The 12,499-nt window shown below is 48.0% G+C and overlaps 2 protein-coding genes across 3 annotated transcripts in view; one reads left to right on the top strand and one right to left on the bottom strand.

The window, feature by feature from the left end:
• The window catches only part of LOC144772324 (uncharacterized), a 517,545-nt gene that overhangs the window by 454,785 nt on the left and 50,261 nt on the right, over positions 1-12,499 (top strand). The window lies entirely within an intron of this gene.
• LOC144772326 (uncharacterized) overlaps positions 1-12,499 on the bottom strand; it is a 124,577-nt gene that overhangs the window by 99,716 nt on the left and 12,362 nt on the right. The window lies entirely within an intron of this gene.

Below are 12,499 nucleotides of genomic sequence, written 5' to 3'. Positions count from 1 at the left end.
CCATGAGGCACAGGGTCAGACTGATTTGCATATGGCCATGTCTGAACTGGGGTGGCGGAGAGAGCTAAAGAACGGTAATGGATTAAACCCAGATCAGTTGACTGGGGGTGAGTGTTTGTATTGTCAACGCTCCGTCTATCACCAACTTTGGTTTTTCTTTGGAGACTCCACCGTGCCTGTGTTGAGTAATAGATAGTCTGCTAAAGATTTATGAATATGTGTCCTATAGTTATCATCCAGCAGCAGCCACGGCGACAAACGCCACCAAAATTGGGAGCGCCTGGGATCCAGAGACAGGAGAATACACCCCGGTGAAGGTCAGATAAACCCCTGGGAAGAATTTCAGCCATGTGCAAAGCCAAACCTGCCCAAACAAGGTGTCTTGGTGCCCGCTAACTGGGTCTCTTGCAGAAGGAGGATGCCCGCCCTGTGTTGCTTAACTTGGTGCAGCACAGTTCCCCGTTTGATCTTGTCAAGTAGGACGTTTACATTCCAACTAAGGACTCGGAGCTCTTTACTCTCGGCCCCCGCTAAATCCTGCGGCATAGACGGTTGTGGTATGGATATAGGAAAGTAGCAAAGTGAGTGATAGTGGCAATCCCAGCAGCACACGACAGAAGACCTAGTGGCAGTAATAGATAACATCAAAGATTTCATTACACCCAACCCCTCCCCACCCACCCCACCAAATACCTCTAAACATTAGAAGCACAGCCCAACACCAAAGGTTCCCCATAGAACTGTCCCCAAACAAATACTATGTTCTCAGATACTGAGAAAAGGGTGAAGGGGGGAGGAGGGGAGTGGGGGGAATCCTCACCTAGGCCCATGCATAGTGACATCAACATAATGAGCATTCAAGTCCCAGTTCTTAGGCCCCAATACCAGTTCCGTACAATCCGGAAAGGTATATAAAATGAGGACAGTGAGTTGGGGTTCACCAGCCAGTCTGGTCCGCACAGTGACCCTCAATCGTCATAATGCGACAGCGGCGAGTCTTGTGGACCTCTATCCACCCGGGAGCTGAAAGCCCCTTGAGAATTTGAGAGGCGCCTCGAACATGATCTGAGAATTATTTTCCCTTTAGGTTTGGTAGGCCACCGCGTGGCCTCCCCAGAGGGCAACTCAGAGTCAAAGCGCGGCGGGGTGTGCGGCTTGAGCTTCTGCCTTTCGTCCGTCCAGGCGAACACCTCCTTGGGAGTATCAAAGAAAAGCATACGTGATTTGTAGAGGACTCCCAGCCGGGCCGGAAAGATCGGTGCATATTGGAGTTTGAAATCTCGCAGTCGGGCTTTAACAGCCGTGAACAACTGCCGACGTTGCTGCACCAGTCTCATGTAGTCTGGAAAGATTAGAATGTGATGGGAGTCATACTGAAGTTTGCCCGCCAATGTGGCCTGTGTGAAGATAGCATCACGGTCATGAAAATTTAAGAACCTAGCTGTAATGATGAAACACTTAGACAGAGAAGTCTGAGGGATCCATTCCACTATCCACGCAGTGAGGAATTGTTCCACATTGTTATCTTCGCAGCCCTCTGGAAAGCCCACAAAGCGAAGATTGTTCCTCCGGGCCCTGCCTTCGGCGTCCTCCGCCCTGATCGTGAGACCTTTGGTGATTGATTCCAGAGAGTTCACCTTCTTGTGGAGGGATGCAACTGTGTCTTCCATGGTTGATATCCGGGTTTTGGCTTCTGTTATCCTGTCAACCGCCTTGCGGAGGTCCTAGCGGATCAGCATCACATCCAACCCCACTGCCCTGATCTTGGCCTCCAGCGCATCTCGTGACTGTATTATTGCCGCTATCAATGCAGCGTTGTCTGGACCAGTAGAGCCCTGTCTCGCCGGATCCTCTGTTTGCTCCCCAGGGCCGGCATAGCTGTCTAGCATGCTTTGTTTGGTGCTCTCCAATTAGTCATGCTTTGTGACAGCAGGTAGGCCCTCACAGCGCCAGCACAGTTCTGTAAAAGCCAATAAGCAGGGCGATCTCACCCAAGTCGGCGGTCGTGGTGGTAGTAGCACTTAGGGGCGAGGGGGGGTTGGGAGGCCTGTATGAGCAGCCCCGTGCGGACCCAGCGTGATTACCGTTGCAACACCACCGCCCACCAGCATCAAGGGGCGCAAAGGAAGGCTCTCCAAAAGAACCCCAGCGGGTGTAGTCAGGAGGCCCAGGTGGGAGTGCGGCATGCCGGGGAAGCATCAGGGACCTCCGGGGCGTAGCCGTGTCAAGGGGGCCACACACTGACCTCAGTAGAGTTCCTCCACGAGAAGCTGCGCAGCACAGTGAAAGCCACCTCGCATCTAGGCAGCTGGGCCCAGTTCCACCGGTCACTAAGCCCGCCGGCCATAACCTCCCTGGCAGAGCTCGGCTCGGTCGCGCGGCCACAGCCCAGGGCAATAACTTTGCTTCCAACCCAGGGGTCAGCTCACAGCTAAAGGAGAAGTAGGCAGTGGCCGCCGCCGTACCGGATCCACCAGACAGGCAGGCAACGTGCAGGGCCAGCGGTGGGGAACATCCGAGCACAGGCCCCTGGCACTGATCCTCTCGCCACCCGGGGCAGGCGGTATAGTGCTGCAGCTCCGGTGCACTCACCCCGTGATCCTCGGAACGGATGCAGCACAATCCCCAGTCATGTCGTCTTCAAGAATTCTCCGCACGCACTTCAGCGGCTCCCAGGTGCAATCTGGCGGCAGTGCGTCAGAGGAGCCGGGATACTGCGTAATAAGGGCCCGAACTTCAAGCACCGGGCTGGCAAGGGGTGTCACCAGCCGGTCGTTCCGGCTTTGATTCGGCCGTTAATTACCTCCACGATATGGCTGGCACTTAGAGGCATGGTGCATGAGAAACTGGGGGGAAAATATGGGCTGATGGCACAGGATAATAGAAGGATTTAGAGCGGGCCTCCGGAGCTCGTCTAAAGCGCGTCCGCCATGTTGGACCGCTTGGCCACGCCTCCCTGCTTTGCATTTTTGATCCGTCCTCTTCATCATGTCTTTGGCAAATTCCGCAAGTGGAGCCAGGGAGTTTGAACTAGCCAAGGTGGAAAGTGGATACTCACAAAGGTGGTCAGGGTTCCCAACAGATGAAAGAGGGGGAGAAAGGCCTAACAAAAGGGAGTTCGCGAAAGGCTCCACAATAATTACCAAGAGGGTAGTGCTAATCAGTCCCAGTCTGATCCCAAAAAGAAAAAGAATGGTTTATTGGACCAGAAGACAGGGAGGTGTGTACCCCAATGCACTGAGTGCTACAAATATGGGCACCTAAAGAGCGACTCCAAATGTCTTAAGATGGCACAGCCCCCCACTGGGGCGCAGACACCCGGGTTGGCTAGAGTAGCGGTTGGAGAGGAGAAGGACCTAGTCAGTTTTGAGGAACAGACTAAGATGACACTAGTTTCCCCAGGGGCCATGTGCCTTCTAATATTTCCAAGTATAGGCAGTTGGTCACCACTAATGGGCACAGGGTGGAGGTTCTGCGTGACAAAGGAGCCATCATGACTACTGTCAAGTGTTGGTACAAGAAAAAAATGGCCCCAGTGGACACAAACTTGGAAATTACATAAACACAAACACCTGTTAAATCAATTATAAACGATAATGTTATTTTAAACTTATGTATTCATATTTGAACATTGGATTCTCATGTTCAAAAACATCCCAATTGTTAGATACAATCATGAAGCGGTGCCCCAGAGGGGAGGGAAAGTGCTGCCATGTGCAAGTGTGAAGGTAAGTGAGAAAGGGAGGGCAGTGAACAATATACACATCCAAATCGTCAGTAACCAGTCCAGCCTTATCCAAGGCTAACCTATTTACAAAACTATAATAAGGAGGGGACACAGTGAATCTATCACTATTGTCCACGAAGGTAAACACACAATAAATCAGTCGACGCTTTGACCCAGGGATTGTATGTAGGCAAATAGGGTCCTTACTGTAGGGTCTTCATCAGGACCAAGTGGGGGGCGTCCTTGGGTCACTTTTGCTGGCGGTGAGAAGATGAATATAAAAGGCCCTCAGGCTCCAAAGTCAGAAAGGGACGTAATCGTGGTAACAGGTTAATGCAAAGATATCCTGTGTCAGGGTGATTTCTTATTTGTCAATATTCAGGTGGCTTGAAAAATCTGATGCTCCTTAACTCTCTTTAATGAACACGCGTCTGTTTCACAGCAGTGTAAAAGGAGCACTGAGCCCATGCTGCTTAAGTATTGGCCCAGTCTGCCAGGAAGCGTGAGCCAACCGAGTAGACTATTGCTGCCCTGGGCTACCTGACCAAGCTTGCTGGCTGGCAAGTTGAGGGTGGGTCCACCAGGGAAGAATTCTGCCAAGGATAGAGATAGTGCCCCATTTTTGAGGGCTTGAGCGGGAAGGCCTCAACCCATGCAGCATATTAAGCCTCTGCGGACCACCTTATCTACTGGTAGAACAATCTCCTTTACAATGAGCCTAAGATTCCATGTGCTGGTGGTCCCCCCCAGTGTTACCGGGCCTTCCTTTTGGGACTGGATCAAGATATCCCCTAGGCAAAACATTTGTGGCAATACAAGACATTTGCCAGGTTTGTCTCCCACTTTTATTGGCCCCGGATGAAGAAAGCCTTGGATACATTCTGCAGGTCCTGTTCCACCTTCCAGGCTTGCGGGAAATCAGGGCGGAGGCGCAAGGCTCCTTGATTCCACTTTCTATTATTGGCATAGAGCGGGTGGGCATAGACGTTATTGGACCTCTGGACCCCAAGACAGCCATGGGCAACAGGTTTATCCTGGTCTAGGTGGACCATGCCACCCGCTACCCATAGAGCATGCCTTTGAGGACGGTGACTGCACCCACTGTGGCCAGAGCTCTGATACAGCTTTACCTGAGTGGGGTTCCCAAAGGAGGTCATGTCTAACAGAGGTACGGATGGCATGTCCACGCACATGAAGTATCTGTGGGAGGCATGAGGCGTGACATACAAGTTCACCATCCAAAACAATGGTTTGGCTGAGAGATTCAACAAGACCTTGAAAGGCAAAATTATGGCTTTACCAGAGCCCATGAGACATAGGTGGCACATCGTCTTGCCATGCCTTCTCTTTGCCTACAGGGAGGTGCTGCAGAAAGGAGTAGGGTTTAGCCCCATTGAACTCCTCTATGGACACCCTGTTGGGGACCACTAAGCCTTGTCAAGGAGGGGCGGGAGCAAGCTTCCAGGACCCCCCTCCACCCCCATCCCTGAGGTGGTCAGCTACATGCTGGCCCTCCAGAACCAGATGAACCGCTTCTGGAAGCAGGCGAAAAGTAACCTTGAGGCAAGCCAAGAGGTGATGAAACTCTGGTTTGAACAGAATGCCACACCGGTAGAGGCTAAACCTGGTCAAAAGGTATGGGTCATGGAGCCAGGGGTTCCCCAGGACCGATGAACTAGCCCAAATATTGAGGAGTAAAAGCGGACGGACAGCTACCTGGTCGACCTCCGGTCCCCCTAGGATCCCTCTAAGCGTACTCCATGGGTACAAGCTGAAGCCTTACTTCGAGCGATCCGAAATGAGCATACTCCTGGTGATAGATGCGGGAGTGGAAGAGGAGAGTCCAATTGGGTGAGAGACAGCCTCAAGGAGTAAGTCTTCAAGATGTAATCCTCAGGGATGATTGAGCCCTCTAGCAGTCTCTGGCTCAGCCCTGTGGCGTTGGTACCAAAGGCTGCCCCACCGGGCTCCCAATCAGAACTCTGGTTCTGCGTGGACTACCAAGGACTCAACTTAGTCAGCAAGGCCCACCCCATCCCCAGAGCTGACAAGCTCACAGACAGGCTGGGTGCTGCTAAATTACTCAGTACTCTTGATCAGACCTCTGGGTACTGGCAGAACACCTTGACTAAGGGGGCAAAAGAGAGTTAAGCATTTCTCAACCCCTGAGGGACACTACCAATTCCGGGTGATGCCCTTTGGATTGAAGAATGCCCCTGCGGCCTTCCAACAGTTGGTCAACAGGGTCCTGGCTGGCAAGGAGGTGTTGTGACCCCACCTACTTGGACGACACCGCTGTCTACAGTTCTAGTTGGGAGGCCACCTGCATCACCTTCAGGAGGTGCTTCAGGCCCTGAAACAGGTAGACCCGACCATCAAGGCTAGTAAGTGCCAGGTTAGGCAGAGTTCCGTGGTGTATTTGGGACACCTAGTAGGAGGGGCAAGGTGCAGCCCCTCCAGGCCAAAGTTGAAACCATCATGGTCTGGAAACCACTTAAGACCCAAACAGAAGTGAGAGCCTTCCTAGGCCTCACTGGCTTTTACTGACGATTTATTAAGGGGTACAGTACCATTACTGCCTCTCTAACTGAGCTGACTACTAAAAAGCAGCTTGGATTGGTGACCTGGACAGAGAGTTGCCAGAAAGCCTCTGATTCTCTCAAGTAAGAAAACGATGTACACAGCACCTATGTTCAGGGCCCCTGATTTCTCCAAATAATGCATTGTGCAGACATACGCTTCAGAGCATGCCCGTCTTAGCACAGCTGAATGGGGAGGGCTTCGACTGAGCAGTAGCCTTCCTTAGTAGGAGGAACAGAGGTGGAGTGTCATTGAAAGAGAAGTTTTTGCTGTGGTCTGGGCACTGAAGAAGCTGAGACCATATCTGTTTGGGACTCACTTTCGGGTTCAGATAGGCCCTTCAGATGGCTCATGCAGATCAGGCGGTGAAAATTCTAAACTCTTGAGGTGGTCCATCTCCCTACAGGGAAAGAACTTTACGGTGAAGCATCCCCTGGGGAATGACCACGCCAATGCCGATGTCTCCCCAGAGTCTCCCGCCTTAGTGAAGAGAGCTCCCAAGGAGTGTGGTAGTTCTCCCCACTCTCAGCTGGGGGAACGGGGGGGGGGACATTAGACCCAGCAGCATATGGGTGTCAGTCAGTGCTGAGAGCACAAGCACTGTAGCACGGATTAGCAGTGGTAAAGTGTGCAGAGTCCTAAAGCCAGAAAAAGGGAGGGGGACAGGGATATATTTGGGGAAAGACCACCCTAATGCTGTGATGGTCTTTCCCCAAATTTATCCCTGACGCTATGTAAGTGAAGGGCGGGACACTATGTAAGTGACAGGCAGGACATGTTCTTCTATGTTTTACATGTCCTGGTACACACAGCTAGATTAGTTTTGTACTGCTGTAAGGCAAACCCCGCTCATAGGCTAGAATTGGGAAATTTATTACTTTTGCTAATCACCAATTTTTCCCATGGTACGAATGTAACGCGGGTTCCAGGAGAAAACATTTACACCCCATGCAGAATCTCCTTCGTCTACATTCCTTCAAAATGTGTAGGCGATCAGTTTCCCTTCCCATCCTGCTAAAAGAGTTACTCCAGCTCTTGACTGAATAAAAACTCCAACCATTTCCATAGTGGCAAAGGGAAAGATCGGAGTTATGGAATGCCAACAAATGGCATTGCAAGTGCCAGTTCCCAAACTTCCAAGAAAAACCAGTCCTTGGAACATCCATAATCCACCCCTTCAGTGTGATTTTACAAGTGCAGATTATTCCACACGTATGATGGAGAAACCTGCACTTGCAAAACCATTTACGCCAACTTCTCCACTAATCGATAAACAGCACTAGCTGATTGATCAAGTCTGAATGCGAGCTGGACGAGTGACGTCAAACGTGGTCCCTGAGCAGCGAGGAGCCACGGGGGAGAACTAACAGTCGGGAAGACCAGGAAATTAGGACTTCAGTACACCATCATTAATAGCCCCAAGACTCAAATAACTGGCTCTGCCGGAAGCGACTCAACCAAGGGAACTGACCCGCAAATAGCTATGGGCACCATCTTCACAGGCCAGTATTACAACCTTGGTGAAAGAGGCCCAGTCAGATAAGGTCTTCTTACCACCTCAGGTGGTGGAAGAGGCCACAGTGGATCAAGGACTATCCATGGCCGGCTCCACCCTATCCGTGACCCCACACATCTCACTACAAGCAGGCTCACAATACAGTCAATACTTTATATAACTGCAATTAACAAAAAAAACAGCACATTATACTTGCTTGTCCAGAGGGCACAATCCGACATTCAAAGTGATTCTTTTTGTGCATGCAGCCCAATTCTAGACAAATTGGCATCCCTCCCAGGAGTTTTAGAATCCGTTCTTGCAGAAATCAAGTGGTAGCTAAAAACAGAATGGTTTCTCCAATGCTATCTAACTCTGATAACGGGAACTCCATCAATAAAGTTCTCTTCAGAAAGACATCTTTAGTTGGAAAGTCCACAGAGGAGTTACATCATTTAAAGCCGCAACAGTAGAGAATAGGAGTAGAGAGGTTCCCAACAAGCAATCAAATCATTAACCCAGGCAGCAGCGCTAGTCTTTCACTTCACCCATCGGAATTGGTCATCCTAGGAAGGGGAGAACGAGCATCATACAAAGCGTCAAGGTGTGCTCCACTAGTGAAACCAACCAAGTCATCTAAAAGACAGCGTAAGAGGCCTAGGAAAACCCTCAATAAAAAAAAGATCTAACCTGTGTCCAAGTGAATTATACTCCAGACAATCAGACAATGTTTTCTCTATTTTTTAAACATCAGTAAACACAACAGAGACAGTTGTAACACTGGGAGAAATAGGGGTCTTGCAGAGGAGGCAATCATTGATAAGACAGTTAACTTGGTCACCACTCAAGTAAAAGCGGACACAATAAGGAATGTAAATAATCTTCCACAACAATTGGTTGAATACCTGCTGTTGCAAACCCTATCCCCACAAGGGAAGAAGGCTCCTGACGCACCAGGGCTGGTAAGATCAACACCAAAAAACCGGACTAAAAAGGAACAGAAGTGGGTAATTCATCTTCCTAAAGAAACAGGCTACTACAGTAGTCAGCTTGGCACATAGTTAAAGTAATTAATGTGTCTACCCCCGTAAAAGCGGAACATACCCCTTTACCTTCGAAAGGACTATTTCTCTCAGTGGAAAGAAATCAAAGTACGGATTCTCCAGCCAGAAATTGTATTCCCAAAAAAGTCTTACAGCCATTCCTACAGGGGCTCATGGCTCAACAGGCAGTCGAACATTTTAAAGCCCAGCCAAGTCCGAAAGCAACCCCATTCTCTAATTGTCCACCTGATAACCTCCCCATTGTGACTTTTTGTTTACCAAAATACAAGTCAAGGGGACATTTCTGTAAAATTAACAGAGGGTCAATGCTACGTACGGCCACAGAAATACAGTCTCTATGCCATTTTGAGTCATCTGACATCCATACAGTCACCTTTTTAAACGCACCAATTTCAGGAGAGGAAGAACCAACTACGATCACCTGGGTAATGGCTTCGCTAGCAGAACAAGTGTGGGCAGAAAATGAGATATCTTTAAACTGGGGAATAGAAATGACACGTGAAAAGGATGAAGCTTATCCTTAGTTTCTTCAACCGAAAGGTCTATGGGTCGGCGGCCCGGTAGATGGTGAAGAGGGGCTGGGGCTTACAGGTGAGAAACAAAGTTCACAAAATCTACAAATTATCTTCAAACAGCCGCAACCTCAATTTTAAAGGGTGCCAGAAGCCAATCGAATACATCAACTAGTTGCGCTGAGGTTACCTCGACAGAAAAAAGCACTGATGAACGAATAGTAAATCAAGTCTCTAATCAAAATTCGGAGTGTTCTTGGCTTCCGGATGCTCTGTTTTTATGGTCAAATAGAAAAATACACAAATGACAGAAAAATTGCTCGCCCATGTGCCATACACAGGACCTCTTATTGGTTTTTGTCAGGAACATAGAGGGCCTCTCTGGTAAAAAGGATGACAGTTACTTTTTTTTAAACTTTATTGGAACATTTCACATTGTGCTTTTACAAGAGACCTGGGCCCAAGAAGCGATAGACCTTCGAGCTTACTTATGTTTCAGTAAACCAGCAACTAAAACAAATATAACTGGAAGCGCTGTAGGAGGTTTGGCTCTGCACGCATCAGTACACCTCAACATCAGAATAGAAGAAGTGATCATGGACCATCCTAATTTACAAGCGGTAAATGTTTGGGCCAATTACTCACTAAATGTGCTCCTCTTGCTGATCATAAATGTTTATATTAACCCACACCCAATCAGAAAAGAAGATATGATCAAAACCTAACTGGGCTTCATAACTACCCAATGTTCTTCTAACCCTGTGCCTGTAATTTTCAAGACAGGCGATTTTAACATGAACTTATTTTAGGTCATGCCCAGGGATGAAATAACGTAAATAACTGATTAGACTTGACATATTCCACCTAGGTACACTTTTAAACAGTGATCAGATGCACATGGGAAGCAAATGGTGAGCAATTTGGAGCATTTGGGCCTAAGGGTACTGAACGGCCGGGAGGCCCCAGACATTCTGGCACAGGCAACACACCACTCTGCAAACTCCTATGCAGTCCTAGACAACCTCAGTATCTCTGCCCTTATTTCATATGGTCACACGCTACGGCCTGAGCAAAAGGTTGGAAACTGATCATCAACCTCAAATGGTCAGTTTCAACTTAAAAAATCCCATCCCACGAACATACCACACAGGAAATCGGCCATGCTATAACATCCAATTACAAATAACTACAGTGGTTGGTAGCAACAAAGTAGAACAACAAGCTAGAGTCTTATGGGAAAAATTATATGAATCATATCCAAACCCGTTGGATCACTGGGCACAATTCTCATAGCTCTTAATTGAGAAGAATGCCGGCCGTCAAATAGCCAGAACAACAATGGCAACAACCTTCCCAAGGAAAACATCAGCCCAACTTATAATAGGAAAAAAAGGAGTCGTGCTCTGAGGGTACTAAAAAGCAACCCTAATTCTATTGTATGAGTGAGGTCTTACCAAAACTAAGAAGGCTATATAAAAAAGTGGTATGGATCAAAACAAAATCAGAAAGTGACCAGTATTGGTGCAAAATCCTTCATGATCCAAGCACAAAGACACAAGAGAACTCTGGAAATTAGTCAATCAACCAATTAGCTGGAAATTCCACTGTCCCACATCAAATATCTCAGAAGTAGCATGGAGAAACCACCTGGAAGAAATGTATGGGGCACAGCCACCACAACCGCATTCTCAAAAGTTGCCATCAAAACAAATCACTGGGAAGTCCCGCCTACGGGGTTCCCCCCTGGCATGGTGAAAATAATCATCAGTAACAGAAGACGAGATGGGGCCCTGGACCGAACGGCATCCCCAAGTGTTTTACAAACAGAACCCGCAATTCTGGGTGGAGAAGTTGGTCACTTTATTTAATCACATTCTTCTCAGTCAAGAAATCCCTGATACACAAAGCTGGTCAAACAAACCTCCGACCTCTCCAATTATCGGTTGATAGCTCTTTTGGACTGTGAGGCCAGGTTTTTTTGCTAAATTCCTTCAGACTGATTTAACAGCCTGGGTGGAATCCAAAACGTTGCTGCCAAGAAACCAGACTAGGTTTATAAAAGGCATTGGTACATTCTCTAATATTAAGATGCTGGCCCTCACAATAGAACAAGCAAGACATCGCTCAATCAACCTTTCCCTCGGTTACATTGACTTTTGTTCAGCATTCAACGCTGTGCAGAAAAATGTTCTATGGGTAAAATTAACCAACTGGGGTATTTCTCCTATTCTGCTCAGAGCAATCCAATTATTGTACACAGATACACTGACGAGAGTTAGATCGGGCCAAGGGACAACAATCTTTAAAAATACCAACAATGAATGGCCTAAAAAAAGGTTGTGTCCTGGCCCCTCTCTTGTTCAATTTGTACCTTGCTGTCATTTCCCCCACTTTGAATAGGATTAATTGGCATTCCCAGACTGTGGCCAGCTTTAATGGTAGGGCTTCAGCAGGACATTAATAAAACTGTACAGTACGCTGTGGACCACTGGTTAAAAGTCAACTTAAATAAAACCAACACCATGTTAGTCTCACGAGGAATAGTATCTTGTCCAAACTTGTGCATAGAAGGGATAGGATTAGAGTCAGTACAAGAGTATTGATACTAGGGGGTGATAATTGACTCCAGAGGCTACTTTAAGAACAAGTGTGCTGCGATACAAAGAAGGAATAATTCATTAATCGTAGTGTTCGCTTCCCTGCGGAACACCAAAAGCTCCGACAGCCCTTTTCAGAAGCGGTAGTAAACACACAAACCATGATAAAATAACTTTTAATGGACAGGTGTATGAGATTGGTGGCCAACATATAAGGAGCCTTAAGAGAGGACAAAGGTGGAAACACCTCAGCAGCACACAAAAGATGGGCGATATGAATAAAAGACCCACTTACTGAATGGGAGTGGAATTAAAGCATGCCAATAGGTTAGAGAATTACCTAGTACTGCCCGTGGTACAGTACAATTATCTTCATATGACATACTTAATGTCACTTAAGCTACGTAAGATCTATCCATGGTGCACATCCAACAGTACTAAGTGTCAGGAAAGTCCAGCAGACTTCCTACACCTGATATGCAAACACACAAAGAATAAACGCAAAAGACAGTCCACGGATTACC

Source organism: Lissotriton helveticus, chromosome 8 (assembly GCF_964261635.1).
Source record: "Lissotriton helveticus chromosome 8, aLisHel1.1, whole genome shotgun sequence".
Lineage (NCBI taxonomy): Eukaryota > Metazoa > Chordata > Amphibia > Caudata > Salamandridae > Lissotriton > Lissotriton helveticus.
This window is presented reverse-complemented; position numbering and strand designations above follow the sequence as displayed.